The sequence below is a fragment of the Diabrotica undecimpunctata genome, chromosome 11 (assembly GCF_040954645.1).
Source record: "Diabrotica undecimpunctata isolate CICGRU chromosome 11, icDiaUnde3, whole genome shotgun sequence".
Classification (NCBI taxonomy): Eukaryota; Metazoa; Arthropoda; class Insecta; order Coleoptera; family Chrysomelidae; genus Diabrotica; species Diabrotica undecimpunctata.
Window position 1 is genome coordinate 483,737 of NC_092813.1, and position 7,726 is coordinate 491,462.

At 32.1% G+C, this 7,726-nt stretch overlaps 1 long non-coding RNA gene across 1 annotated transcript; it reads right to left on the reverse strand.

The window, feature by feature from the left end:
• Positions 1 to 3,887: 3,887 nt before the first annotated feature.
• Positions 3,888 to 6,916, reverse strand: LOC140452965 (uncharacterized). The gene is made up of 2 exons (XR_011952262.1): positions 6,687 to 6,916; positions 3,888 to 6,545 (listed from the first exon to the last, which is right to left on the reverse strand). It is a non-coding gene; the product is annotated as an uncharacterized lncRNA (long non-coding RNA).
• Between the last annotated feature and the right edge of the window lie 810 nt (positions 6,917 to 7,726).

Below are 7,726 nucleotides of genomic sequence, written 5' to 3' on the forward strand. Positions count from 1 at the left end.
ATTTCAGTATTCGTTTGGTATCCCGTCTTTACCTGCTGCTTTTCTGTTCCTCAGGTTTTCAAGTATTTTCCGAACTTCCTGTACATTTATATTAAGTTCTTTATATGTTGTAATTTCTGATGTTTCCGGTTCTAGCGTCGTTTGTTTTTCTCCTGCTTTTTTAGGTAGTCAATCCACGTATCATTTTCTATGTATTTTAGTTCTATTAGTTACTTTACCTCCGTTCTTTGACGTCTGATGAAGCGCTATATTTCCTTTTGCAGACGAGAAAAATTATGTTCCATTTCTTTCGAAAAACGTTCCCAGTGACCATTTTTTATTTTTCTTATAAGTGCATGTGTTTCGTTTCTAATTGTCTTGTAATTATGTTATACCTCTTGTGTTTTGGTTGACATGTATTTCAGGTAAGCTTTTTTGTTTTCTTTACATTTTTCCTTTACTTTATTTATATTTCTTTTACCAAGAACTTTCTTGGCCGAGGCTAAGATATTAGACTTAACTTTTGCCCAGCTTTCTTCGACTCCATCACTTTCTGTGATATATGTTTTTCTGTTTTTTCGGTTCTTCTTTTCTGGAATAGGTATCTTGTAGAGTCATCCTGTAAGCTTTCGATTTTTATCTTTGTGGTGTATTTCGGTGTTTTGTTATCACATATACGTGTTTTCATTCGGCACAATACCAATTTGTGATCGCTTTTTATTTCTGCTAATGTTAGTGCTCTCTATTCAACAGAATATAGTCTATAATAGATCTTTGTCCTCTACTGTTTTCAAAAATGTATTTGTATTGTTCATTGTGAGGGAAAAATGTATTATTATTACGTATCTGGTTTTTGCTGAAGAGGTCCGTTAGAAGGTTTCCGTTTTCATTTCTGATATTTTCGTTATATTGCTGTTTTATCCCTGGAACTAAATCATTGCCAACACTGGCGTTAAAATCACCCATAATGAATATATATTTATCATTTGGGGTCTCGTTTGTTACAGTCTGAAGGTGTTCGTAGAAGTTTTCCCTTGTGGTGGTATCTTTGTTGTTCTCTGGTGCATGAATTGCTATCACATTCAGAGGTTTGCAATCCAGTTTAATTTTTACACTTACTATTTTTATACTTGGTGTAAAAAATTTTTGTGTACTAACAGAGCGACTCCTTCTTTGGCTCTGGTTTCTTTGGCAACACCACTGTAAATCATGAGATGGTCATCTATAATAATTTGACCCTTTTCCTTTTTTCTTTGTATCTTTTAGCGCACACATGTCTATATCTTTTTTCTACAAGCTCTTTTGTAATTTTCTGCTCTCTTGTAGAGACTTCACGTTCAAAGCACCGATGCGAAGTGTATTTCTCGTTTACCACAAATTCGTTGTCCTCTTTATCCCGTTAGTCGTCGTAATGAAATCATTCCTGTCCCGAGGCATAATTCTGTTTCTATGAGCTGTATGGTTTTAAAGTCTATCAGTAGAGTGCTAAACGGGCTGTAGACCCCCTCCTCCTTTATTTGGGCTTGGGACCGGCAACAGTTCTGTCGAGCTACTCGATCTACCCAACAAAACTGCAGGCGGATTTGAGATATGTTACTTAAGGATGTACTTAATCTTTATTAATTCTTTGATCTGTTTTTTGTTCTCTTTCAGATCTGTTTTATATTAGGCAAATTCTTATTTCATTGCTTAGGTAAATTCTTATTTCAAACCCTCCGGCGCACTTTCAGGTCTACATAATATATAAGTGTTTTATTTTTCTTTTCATTTTACTTTTACCTCTTTTTATACTTACTTTACTTTCCGTGTCCGGAACACCAACAGCGTTGTATTTCCAATGGTTGGCTACATAGATGGCCCTGTCATTCGCTAAAAATAGATCTTCTTCTGTGTAGGTCTCTCTCATCTCTGTGCATGCTAGTAGATTTTTTGTGGTAACAAACTTTATAATCTTACCGAAGGGGCTTCTAATTTCAGAAACTGTTACACGATTACTCTATTTGATATACGTACATTTATGTACTAAATGCTTTAATGCCAATGCATTTTAATAAAAAATACTAATTAATAAAAACGGAAATTTTCGCTTTTCCAAGTTTATAATACACACTTTCTTATGTTTGAATATATATAAAGCAAGTAATATAAATTACCGCCTTGCTTATTAAAACTAAAAAGTAAAATAAAGGTATATGTCGGTTAACAATTTATATTTAACTACATAAATAAGCCAAGTAGTCCTCAAATTCCTCCATGATTAAATTGATGGATATTGAAATAAATTTCAAGTTCCAGAATGTACCTGCTGTAAAATTTGAAAATCTACTACTAATACAATTATTGGCAACATCGCAGGAGTTTAGAAGTATATGCAATATCGTAAATACGGATCCCAAAAATGGTTTATCCTTTTGTGAAGTCCACTTAATCCTACGTGTTGGTCGGAGTCTACATAAAGCGCTACTCAGATAATAAAATACACGGTGTACATATATTCTACTGGAGTTAGTATAATACCGTTTCAGAACGGAACTTACATTAACCGCTAGATGTATGTATATATATATATATATATATATATATATGTACATATAAATAAACAACTAATGATGAGTGTCTGGAAAACTAACAAAACATATTCTTTTATTTTTAAGCACTCTAATATTTATATTCAAAGTTCATCAAGATACCATAATAGCAGGTGATTTCAAGACTATAGTGGGTTTACAGAAACGTTTATAAAAGACTTACCTTAAAAATCAATTGTTGACTACATAATCGGAATCATCATCAGTTCGCGCTACAGCCCTTCGTGATAGATATATAGATTTAGATAGGTGGCCTTTTGGCATATTTGACTGCGATTTTTTCAGATATATTATGGTCCTCTAGTTCTAGATAACATTCTCTAGCCCAATCCTTTTTATAAAGATTAATAGCTGCGGATTATAACTTCCATGTGGCTATTTGCCAGTGGATTTTCTTCTCCTAATGCACAGAACCGAACATTTGCCAGACTGTCACACTGACATAAAATGTGCTCTGATATTTCTTCTTCGAGGTGACAGAATCTGCACAGGTCATCATCTGATAATCCCATCAGCTTTAAGTGTCTATTCAGCTTACAGTGCCCTGTTAGAAGACCTACTATGGCCTTGACTGTTTTCCTGTCTTTGCTTATTAGGTCTACCGTCAAGTTTGACGAATGTTCTGTAATAAACTGTTTCGCCTGTCTTTGAACTTGTGAATTCCTCCACCATTTCAGAGATTTGGGAGCTACCCACTTCCTTATAGCCGTTCTTGTTACTGACTTTGCAACGCCCCAGAAGGATTCCGGTCCAATGAATGGAATTGATGAGCCTTGTTTGGCTATTTTATCTGCCTTTGCATTACCCTTATGACCCTCGTTCCCCGGTACCCAGGCTAACGTAACCTTGCTACGGTCTCCTTGTTTATTTAGGGCACACACATTATCCCCTACTAGCTTAGAATTGACCTCTACAGAATTGAGTTCCTTAAGTACTGCCTGACTATCTGTGAGGATGGCCAGTGAACAGAACGTTATTTCCTGCCTTTCTGTTTTTTCCACGTAGTGATCATAGCACACTACCACCTAGCATTGAAACTTCCGTGTTAAGGAATAAAACAATGATTGGCGCATCACCTAGTGATCGGGCGCATAACTATATATACATGGCGCTAAATTCAAAAGTTTAGTAATATTACCTAGGATTGTGAACTCATTTTAAAGTAAAGGAAAATCGATATAATCCTAAAATAACAAGAAAAATCCTTATCCTATACGATAATAAATATTTTTCGTATACTTTTTGGGTTTTCTTGTTATGTTGGGACATATTTATTTTCCATTACATTAAAATGCCAAAGTGGTTAAAAAAATTACAGAATAAAATATAGAATAAAATCTTTATTTATAAAAATGTTACAAGAAATGTTATATGTGTTACAAGAAATATTAATAATACAAGCCATGTGTAGTATAATTTAGTTTTCTTAATGTTGTGACAAGAACGGGTCAGTATTTAAATAATTGTTTTGTCATTCTTATCAAGTTTTATGTGAATAAAAGCCTAATTCTGCAAAAGACATTTTACTACAATTTTATTCGCATAAATTTACAATGGGGAAGTACTTTAGACCAGATAAACTAGAGGCTGGTCCAAACTGTCAAACTTCCACCAAAGAATTCAAACATTAGTAAGTATATAACATTCAAGAATTTTTTAGAAAGCAATGAATCTAAAGATAAATCCCTAGAAGGTAACGATAAGTACATGCTTTTAAAAAATTAATCTACGATTACATAAGCGAAGCAATCAATCTGGAAAACCAATTGCTTTTTTCACACATACCCTCACAGATTCTGAATAAAAACATTATGCAATTGAAAAAAAAGCAAATGAGTTGAAGTATTTAAAAAAATGCAGACATTATCTGGTAGAAAAGCAATTCTAACCAATTACAGATTAAATCAGTATTTGGTTTATATAGAATGACGGTATATATCAAATCTAACAAGGAGAACTAGCTTTACTTCACAAGAATTTATTAATTATCTACACTCTAAAGGAATATATTCAAGTAGAACAACACCATATAATCATGAAGAAAATGGTTAAGTCGAAAAATACAATGAGTTATATGGAAATTGGTGAATCTAGCATAGAAAACCAAAAATTTAGAATTCACTTAATGGAAAACTGCTTTACCATGTGCTCTGCACTATATAAGAAGTTTACTGTTGAATTGTTATATTATTGAATCAAGATAATGATGAAGGTCCAAATAACACACTAGAGAATTCCACTACTAAATAAATACCAGATGAGACAGAAAATTTACCTGTTCAAAAACCTGATGATAATGATGAACCAAGATTGGAAAATTCAGATTTTCATTCTAGATGTAAATCAGCTGGAGCTAAAAATAAACCAAAATAGTTGCAATATTTTGTTCAAAAATAGGGACGGGTGAATGTAGTATAATTTAGTGTTCTAAATGTTATGACAGGAACTTGTCAGTATTTAAATATTTTTTTTGTAATTCTAATGTCAAATTAAAGCCTAATAAGCAACAGACAGCCATCAGACATTCTGAGTTTTTTGTAGTACTTTCATCCTAATGCAATAACACACACTATCAGTGGTCAGTGAAAACTCTTACAGTCTGGCGTTCTACTCACAGAAAGAGAGAACTCAAGGACCCTGCTAAGTTGGAAACAGAACAATTAAATGATTTAGTTCTAGAAAGAAGTTTATATACATTTATACTCATACTATATGTTATATATTTATATGATAATACTTTTATTCTTATAATCAGAATCATAATATGAGTTCCAGAAAAATATTCTGGTTATCAACAAAATTATGATTTTGATTAGATTAGCAAAATATTGCTTCTTGCAAAAAGAAAACCCAAGAATGAGGAATAACCGAATGATAGCAAATAGAAAAAACGAACAAAAAAAAAGAACAATGGATAAGGTAAATAATTTATTTCTAAGGTATGCATAAAGTTTTCACCCAGAATGTAAGCTTTGCTAAAACCTGATATAGTAACTTTATTTGCTCAGTATAAACTCCAAACAACAGAGGATAATAATGTTTTTATGCCTGAAATGACAAACACAATTACAATCAACAGATTTTTTCACCAGTATGTCATCTTAAGATCAGACATCCCATCCCTGTCATCAACAGAATAGGAAAGATCCCTGTCAACACATTCAAATTTATTTATTCATAACTCTGAACGCCTTACCGCTGTCTATGTGGATGCAGGCTAATATACGGGACAAGCCGATTAAGTGTTACAACTTAGTGGTTAAGTACACAGTATTTTAAGATAATAAAATTAAATAATGTGAAATAAAAATATATTATGTACACAAACACATGCATGTACACATACATATATATATATATATATATATATATATATATATATATATATATATATATATATATATATATATATATATAATTAAAGATGTAATGACATTTTAAAACCTATAAACCCAACAGTTAGTTCTATGATTCTAAAATCCAGCACAAACAATAAAGATGGAAAAATAACATAACAAAAATAAAAAAATATGTAAAGTATTACCTAGTTACAATAAAAACATGAAGTATTTTACACAGTTAAGTTTCCAAACTCTATGGTACCAGTAACTCTTCTACTAATATTTATATATTTATTGAGGGACATATTAAATACATTTACATTTAGGTTGTTTAACAAAGATAAGTATCTATTCAGTGGGCTATTAGCACCATAGGTTGTTTTACAAAATGGAACATTAAAAGTACATAGATGAGGCAAACCATGGTATTATAATATGGTACTCTAAGACCAATCTCACTCACAAGAGAGGGACAGATCCCTCCTCATACTTAAAGCAGGCAAGCTCATAGACCTCTCCATGATAGTGTAGTCATGGTCTGCTAATCTAATCCAACTTTGAAAGGCGCACACCTGTAGAAATTTATGCCGAACCCTCTCTAAGGTGATGCTTTTTAAGATAGTTGTTGAACCACCACCTACAAATAATTCAAATACTAAGCTAAGTAAGACTGGTTTTATAATATATAATTTTAGGTTAAATTTATAAACTAATTTTATAGTAAAAGGTCAGATATAATGTGAATAAGAATATAGGTCAGTGGTATAATAGTTCTTACCTGGTCCTGGTAAAAACAAACTCGGAACGGCTGTTCTCGTAATACCCCTATTTCCAACATTGACTATATCTTCCTCTTTAAAATGACTAGCGCATACACGAAAATTGTTATAAATAGTTTCTTTTGCAGCATTCTCTAATTAGGGCTCTTAACAGCATTCACCCATTTATCAAACATATCCATATAATGTCCTGGACTTAAAAAAGTAGTATCAAAGAATATAGACGCTTAAGCGTCATATTCTTTCATATATAGAGTCATAGTATTGTTTAGTGCTTGATAGAACTCATGTAGTACAAAAAACATAGCATCGCTGGTACATTTATTAGATAAAAAGCCGAACTGACTTTATGTTGTGTGTAAAATGTTGTTTTCAACGAGAAAGAACATACGTCGGGCTTTTATATGCCTCTCAACAATTTTGGATAGGACAGGTAGTAAGGCAATAGGTCTATATTTGCAAACATTAGATTTATTACCACCCTTATGAAGAGGAACAACAATGGCTGTCTTTAGGCACTCTGGAAATGTACCTTTTTCAAAAAAATCGTTAATTAGTGAAACCAGTACTTCCAACACATTATTTGCGCGATTTAAGAAAATTTTTATGGATAGTCCATCAGTACTACAGGAAGACTTGTTTTTAATACTACTGATTGTTTGGATCAGTTCAGATTTATCAACTGGCCTTATTAAGAATAAATTCGAGACCTTTTTTGACTTGGGTAGCTAGAAAGTAGGATCTTGTTGTAGCAAAATAGCTGATGTTATATTTTTACTCACATTATCGTAGTATTCATTTAGATTTTCAGGGTTTGGAAGAGAAAATGTTTGATCTGTGTTAGTTAAATTTCGAAGATCATTTATTAGGAACCAAGTTTCCCTTGCAACATTTTTAAAGATTCCCAGACGATTCTCATAGTACTGTAATGTTTTTATTATTCTAATTTATTATTTTTATTTATTATTATACGTTCTACACTTATAACACTTATTAGTTTATTTAAAGTCTTCATTTGAACAATATAACTAATTTATCT